The 7210-nt window shown below is 53.9% G+C and overlaps 1 pseudogene; it reads left to right on the forward strand.

Annotated features, from left to right (window-relative positions):
• The first annotated feature begins 2706 nt into the window (after nt 1–2706).
• Nucleotides 2707–3714, forward strand: LOC147600889 (inositol 1,4,5-trisphosphate receptor-interacting protein-like 1; annotated as a pseudogene).
• The last annotated feature ends 3496 nt before the right edge of the window (nt 3715–7210 follow it).

Here is a 7210-nt window from a genome sequence, read left to right on the forward strand (position 1 = left end):
GAAGCTTGCCTCTGACTTCGTTTAACCCCAGTCAGCAGTCAGGTACCATGCAGCCGCACTCATCCTGCCTCTCCTCAGTGGGGTTTGGGAGAGAATCGGGAAGAAAGGAGAACTCGTGGGTTGAGATGAAGACAGTGTACTAGGAGAGCAGAGGAAGATGATAATGATAACAAAATATAGGGATACTAAAATGCACAAAACGAATGATGCCCAATTTTTGGCCACCTGACGACCCCCAGATATGCAAGTTTTTCCCCTCTTTGGGCTCAATCAGATAATAACAATTGCTGCAAAGAGTTTATAGAGTGATATCAGGAAAAATTTCATCACTGAAAGTGTTGTCAAGCATTGGAACAGGCTGCCCTGTGGTGGCATCACCATCTCTGTGAGGGATTTCAGTGATGGTCCAGGTAAGGCTACTGTGGGAAATTACAAGCCTAAGAGTGCGGGTTGTGGAATACCACAGTGTCCCAACTACGGACCACGCGGTGCCATGTGTGAGGGATTTCAGTGCTGGCCCGTGTAGGGCCACTGTGGGAAATCACAAGCTGCACACAGCTGTGAGAATGCGACCTTGGAGAGGGGAGCTAGGAGGGCTGTTATCTCGGAGAGGGGAGCTAGGAGGGCTGTTATTGAGCAGTGTGTTGCTGCTATCCGGGAGCCGCTGTTAGCCAGCAGGACACGCACTTGGCAGGCCTTGCTGCGTGCGCTGGCCACGCGTGCACCAACACCTGGTCAGTGCTCTGCCACTGAATCTGCTGAGGGGATAAACAGAGGCGGCTCGGAGCGGAGGAGAGAGAAAGGACCCAGAGCACTCTACGAACAACAGGGGACGCCCTGAAGGTGCTGCGCCTACCTCCCTTCTCTGCTCTGACCCCGCTGATCATCACCCTCCTGCTCAGCGGTGTCTCCGGCGTAGTCAGATGGGTAAGACTCTCACAAAAAATACGCTGGTAACGGCTGATGCTAGGAACTGTAACTGCTTATGCTGGTAACTGCTTATGCAAGGCTATAGTGGAGCCATAAATACTGTTGCGTTTTTAAAATATCATATGCTGGGTGAACTTTGTGCATAGGAATCCTACGAACCAGTTACACCATCCTTGGAGGTACTTAAAAGACACGTAGACATGGCGCTCAGGGACATGGTCTAGTGGTGGACTTGGCAGTGTTAGGTTTACAGTTGGACTTGATGATCTTAAGGGTCTTTTCTAATGTAAACGATTTGATGAGTCTATGTTCCCTCCACCTGAGACCTCAGGTCCCCAGCACCTCCACAAGAGAGACTTAACATGGAAAGGGACTTGAGGGCACGCTCCCGCTTAGTGACCTTTTTGCCTCCCGGTGGCTTTGGACAGGAGGCACATGGGATGTAGGATTCTGCACACGCTGAACCGACAGAAACACGGCATTTGTGTCAGTCTTGGCACATATGCAGCAGGGCTAAAGGAAGCTCTTGAGGGTGCTGGGTGTCAAGGCATGCACTCATGCAGTACAGACAACATTTCTGGGAGGCACGATCTGCAGCAGAGCACTACAGCACGGTGTACAGGGGGGTCTCCTGAACCGGGGAAAGCTCAGGGGAGCGGAGAGATGTGGGCCCCAGCATGGCCTCTGCAGCCCCCTCGCTTGCCCTTGCAGGGGGCAAGTTGGTAGCCAGAGAGAGGAGCCACAAGATCTTTTCCACTTGCGCCAGGGACACGCTGTGCGTTTCGCTTGATGGTCCAGGTTCTCAAGGCAAATGCTGCCCCAGCAGAAGCAGTCCAAGAGGAGAGGAGGGAGGAGGAGTCTGTCTCTGCCGAAGGGCTGGTAGCACTTCTTTTCAAGACAACTGGGAGTGAGACGCGGGGGGCCGAGAAAACTTTGCACCTCTCTACGTAAGTGAGGGCCATCCACCTACAGTCCCCGTTTTCTTGCGGTTCCGGATCTGGGGGGCGTCTGCCCGCTTTGTCAAGAGAGTCTCTGTGAGTTCGCTCCTGCCGGATGGGTTTGTACTGGGTGTGACGGCCAGGAGCCACTGAGCTGGGCGGTGGGGACAAAAGGTGGGGCTGGCGGTCTGGGTGATGCTGTTCTGGTGGCTGTGACAGCACAGAGGACGGGTCACAATGGGACCTGTCTCCAGGGGCATCACCAGGTGGCCACACTGCAGTTTCACTTGGGCGACGGGTGCGTGCAGCATGCAGGGGGAAGGCTGGGCGAAATGGGGGAAGGGACAGAGGGCCAGGGGGTTTCTAACCCTGAGCGAGAGGCGAGCCCCACAGGCTGGTACCACAGGGTACCACCCTCGGGGCTGGGGAGAGAGGTGCTAGGGGCTCCCTGTGGTGGTAGGTGCAAGAGAGGCTCTGAGGATGCGTCGGGACGCTGTTGTGTGGCAGCGATGGAGGCTCCGCTCTGGTGTCCCTTGCCCTTTCACGGGGCACAGCCCAGCCAGGGGCTGGTCATCAGGGCGGCTTGGGCAGGACGGGCCCCATGCTGGCTCCAGCCAGGGCCCGCGGCCCCTTCAAGCCTGTTGCCAGCAGTGCCCAAACGCTGTGTGGGAAGAGCCTGTGGCTCCCATCCCTGCAGTGCTTGCAAACCCTGCCCTTGTTCCCTCCCACCTCTCCTACAGGCCCCCAGCTCTAGGCAGCTCCTGCACCACTGCCCCGGTCCCGTGCTCCCTGCCACCCAGCCCTGCTGAGCCCCTTTTTCTCCTGCCTCCTCCAGGCCATGGCTGCCGGACTTGGCCTCCTTGTGATTGTGCTGGCCATCCAGCATGGGCTGAAGGGCCATCATCAGATAGATGTGGCCACGGCCCAGCAGATGCAGCAGCGTGAGGAGTATCTGCGTGAGAAGATGACTCAGCTGCTGGAGGAGATGGAGCAGAGCAACTCCACGTGGGAAGACTGGCTCCTCCGGTCTGTGTTGCAGCACCGGCTGCTTTTGACCATGGCAGGAGCCGTGGTCCTGCTCGCTGAGATCTGCTGGCTGGCCAGGGAAGTGAACTTTGCCTCTGTCAGCTGCAGTGAGCAGGACAGCTCCAGCAGCGAGGAGGCGGAGGAGAAGGAGGAAGATGAGGAGGAGGAGGAAGACCTCAGTGGTGTCAAGTCTTTGGCTTGTGCATCGCCAGTGCAGGGCCTGCCTGAGACGTGCAAGGTGCTGAAGAAGCTGGTGGGCGACCTCCTCGATATATGCCAAGTGGTTTCCAAGAGGACTTTGATGCCGCAGATGCAGCCAGCCGTTGGGATGGATGACAGCTATGAAACCTGGCGCATCCATGAGGACAGCATCTCCTAGCGCCTGCTGGTGTTCCTGCGGCCACCCCCCGGGCACTCTTTCAGCCTGGAGCCGGCCACCACGGGGCAGCTGCCAGCAAGGCACTGCAGCGTGCGTGTGGGGCTGGAGTGCATGTGCTGGAGGGAGCAGCTGCTGGGGGACAGTTTGTGCTTTCTCCACCATCCCGAGGACAAGCTGCGGACGGATCAGAGCTCGTACCTCCTGCGTACCCTCTGCACGTGCTCCTACTTAGACGTGGAGAAGATCGCCTGCTGGGCCCAAGGGCTGGTGAGATCAGCCTGGCTGCTTTTTCCTCAGTCGCACGACTGCCAGCTCATGGTGCTGCCCTCCTCCCACTCCTGCAGGTTCCAGCTGACAAGCCCCTCCAAGATGAACATCTGCACTGAGATGACTTTTGCAGTGCAGCAAGGCAGCTCAGTGTCCTACCTGAGCCTGGAGTAGGCAGAGGCCGCCTTCACCAGCAGCACAGCGCGGCCGGAGAGCTGCGCTGCTGTCGAGGTGCAGCTTTTCAGACCGAGGGCGAGGCCACCCAGCAGGACAATTTGCACGTGCCAGGTCTGCAGCTCTGCGCCCACGTGCTGGTGGCCCCAGGCTTCTCCAGCCGTGCCCGTGACCCTGAGGACCTGCTTTCCTCTCAGACGGACGGGGCCCGGGCGACAGTTTCGCACACTGGGCCAGGCTGATCGCAGAGACTGCCTGGGGAGTCTGCGCCGCAGATGTGGACAAACGAGGCGTGGAGATGACGCTGCTCGAGAGGAGCTGAGCGTGACGGGAGTTTGGGGAGTCTGCCCTGGTCCAGCTGAAGATGCCATTGCAGCTGAGAGTGCTGTTAGCACGTATAAGGGGATGGGACCAGCCATCCCACTGGAAAGAACTGATGGGCCCTGTGGGCCCTTTATTTGATACATTGTAAATAACAATATAATTTTTATTGTAATGAAAATAAATGAATTTGTTTTAACCAACTCTCTGTGAGTGTGCCTGGAAAGCCCTTGAAAGTTCTAGCCAAGCCCACGCAGTGGCTGCTGGGGTCTCCAGGTAACGAGCATGCCTAGGAGACCACCTTAACCAATGGGGCTGACCTGACCGTATCGGACCACAAGCCCTGGTTTCCCTTGGGTTGTAACTGGCGTCTGCTGGGAGATCCCTTTGAGGCAGCGTTCCTTGAAGCAGCAGCTCTCAATTGGAGACTCTGCCCTTGGATCAGGATGCCATCCAAGGAAACCCTCCAGAATTCAGTGTCCTTACCTCACAGAGGAGTGGTTGCACGTTTTAAGTCATCGTTCTAAGCTTACATTTGGTTAGTTTCCAAATCTAGACGCGTAAGTCTGTAGGGCCAGATGGGATCTACCCAATGCTACTGAGGGGGCTGGCAGAAGTGTTCACCAAGCCACTTTCCATCACTTATCAGCAATCTTGGCTGAGGTCTTAAAGGGCTTTTCCAACCTAAATGATTCTATAATTCTATGATTCTTATTAGATAAACTTAATGTTTGATGTGAGTTTCCATTCACAGTTATTTCACTACTGCTTTGTGCATTCTAGTTATACTTATGTCTCCTAATATATTGTGGGGCAACCGTATCCATCAATTTACAGAACACCACAAATTCCATTTAAAAAAAAAAAAATCCCCAGAAAGTCTTGGAATCTCATGTTTTTGCAAAGCTGGTGTTTTAGAAATTTGCAGTGAGAAACAAGCTACTTGGAGTTTCCCAATGCTTTCCAGAAGGTAAGAGTATGCCTGCAGATAGCTATTGCAGAGCAGCCCCAAAGCTTCCCAAGAGACTCACTCTTCACTTTGACAGATGCTCTTCAAACAGAGTGAAGAGAGAGGGTTCACTCCAGGTGTCCATTTACAGACATCTGCGGCTTGCTGGGTGTCCAGAGTATTGGAAGGGTACTGGCAGGTAAGAAAAAGAGTTTCCAGGAAACTCAGGCCCTTCTGGGCCAGCAGTTTGAGGCTGCTGCAATATGCCATAGAACCTACAGAGACACAGGACTATTCCTAGACAAGTTCAAGATCTCAGTCCCAGCCCTATTCTCTGCTCCAGAGAGCCTCACAGTCGCATTTTTCATCCCCTTGGCCTCTGTCACTGGGAAAAATTGAAACAGAGTAGCTGAAGTAGGAACAGGTTTAGACCAACTCTAAATGCTTTTGCATCTAATGTGAGAAAGAGTAATTAAGAGCTGCTTAAAAGGTAAAATAAAACAAGTGTACCAGAATCTTATATAGTTTCTCACCAGTTGACAAAAAAAAAGCACTTAAAACGTTAATTTTTCTGCAGTGTAAAGGTGAGATTGATTCACAGAAGGTCACTTTTTCTCCTGAGGTCGTCTAGCTAAGAATGCTCTGTCCAGAAACCTGTGCTGCTTCTATGAACAGGGTTTGAAGCAACTGCTGCGTGACCAGCTGGACGATCATAAAGCTAAGATGGAACTCAGTGCAATCCTATGCATGACAATGAATGCCACGGGTTCATCTATGAGATATCTGCCCACTGAATAATTTTTTTTTTTACAAAATGTTGTACTGCAGATTCTCTTCGAGCAAACACACTTGGATTCAATGATTAGGAAAAAAGCAAGTTAACTTTGCCAAGTAGGTGAGGCTGACTGTGTACCAAAGACACTAATAGTGCAGATGGAAAGAAACAGCTTGTTCTGGTTTTATTTAGTGAGGGGGGGCTAAGGTGGCAGCTTCTGGAACAAGCTGCTCTAGAAGTGGTTCCCCTTTGTTCAGTGGACTCGGCCGAGCCTAGGGCAGACCTGCTGCTGGCCAAGGCTGAACCAACTGGTAGCAGAATGTTCTGTGATAATGCCTCTGTGCTAACGTATTTAAGAAGGGGAAACCAGAAAAAAAAATAGGAGAGAAGATGTGAAGATGCTGAGCAGGGGCAGAGAGGGAGAGGCGCGAGCCTTGTGGGCCTTGCAGGCCTCAGCCTCTGGTCTCCCGCCGGGCGGCTGTGTGGGCCCGACTCAGCCTGGCCCGGCTGCAAGAAGTGGAGAGGAGATGAGACGTGAAGAGATGCTGAGAGGCGTCAGCCTGCCTGTGGTGAAGAATTTTTGTGGTGAGAGGAACGGCTGCAGCCGGCAAGGTCAGTGAAGAAGGAGGGGCAGGAGTAATGCGGCTCCTGGCAGAGGTTCCCCTGCAGACCAAGTTGGTGCAGCCCGTGGTGAGGCAGGTTGTCCCCCTGCAGCCCATGAAGGTCCACGGAGGAGCAGAGATCCACCTGCAGCCCATGGAGGACCCCACACTGGGGTAAGTGGATGCCTGAAGGAGGCTGTGGCCCGTGGGGGGCCCGCTGGGGCAGCCGTTCTGGAGGGAGTGCATCCCGTGGAAGAGAGGTCCCACTCCGGAGCAGTTTCATAGAATCATAGAATCATAGAATGGTTTGAGTTGGAAGGGACCTTCAAAGGTCATCTAGTCCAACCCCCCTGCAAGGAGCAGGGACATCCCCGACCAGATCAGGTTGCTCAGAGCCTCATCCAGCCTGGCCTTGAACTTTTCCAGGGATGGGGCTTCCACCACCTCTCTGGGCAACCTGTTCCAGTGTTCTATAACTCGCATCGTAAAAAATTTTTTCCTAATTTCCAATCTAAATCTACTCCCCACTATTTTAAAACCATTACTCCTTGTCCTATTGCAACAGGCCCTACTAAACAGCCTCTCCCCATCTTTCTTATAGGCCCCCTTGAGGTATTGGAAGACCGCTATCAGGTCTCCCCGGAGCCTCCTCTTCTCCAGGCTGAACAGCCCCAAATCTCTCAGCCAGTCCTCATAAGAGAGGTGCTCCAGCCTTTTTATCATCTTTGTGGCCCTCCTCTGGACCTTGTCCAACTGGTCCATGTCCTTCTTGTGTTGGGGGCTCCAGAACTGGACACAGTCCTCCAGGTGGGGTCTCACCAGGGCAGAATAGAGGGGGAGAATCACCTC

Source organism: Chlamydotis macqueenii, chromosome 4 (assembly GCF_036417535.1).
Source record: "Chlamydotis macqueenii isolate bChlMac1 chromosome 4, bChlMac1.mat, whole genome shotgun sequence".
In the NCBI taxonomy this organism is placed as follows: Eukaryota; Metazoa; Chordata; class Aves; order Otidiformes; family Otididae; genus Chlamydotis; species Chlamydotis macqueenii.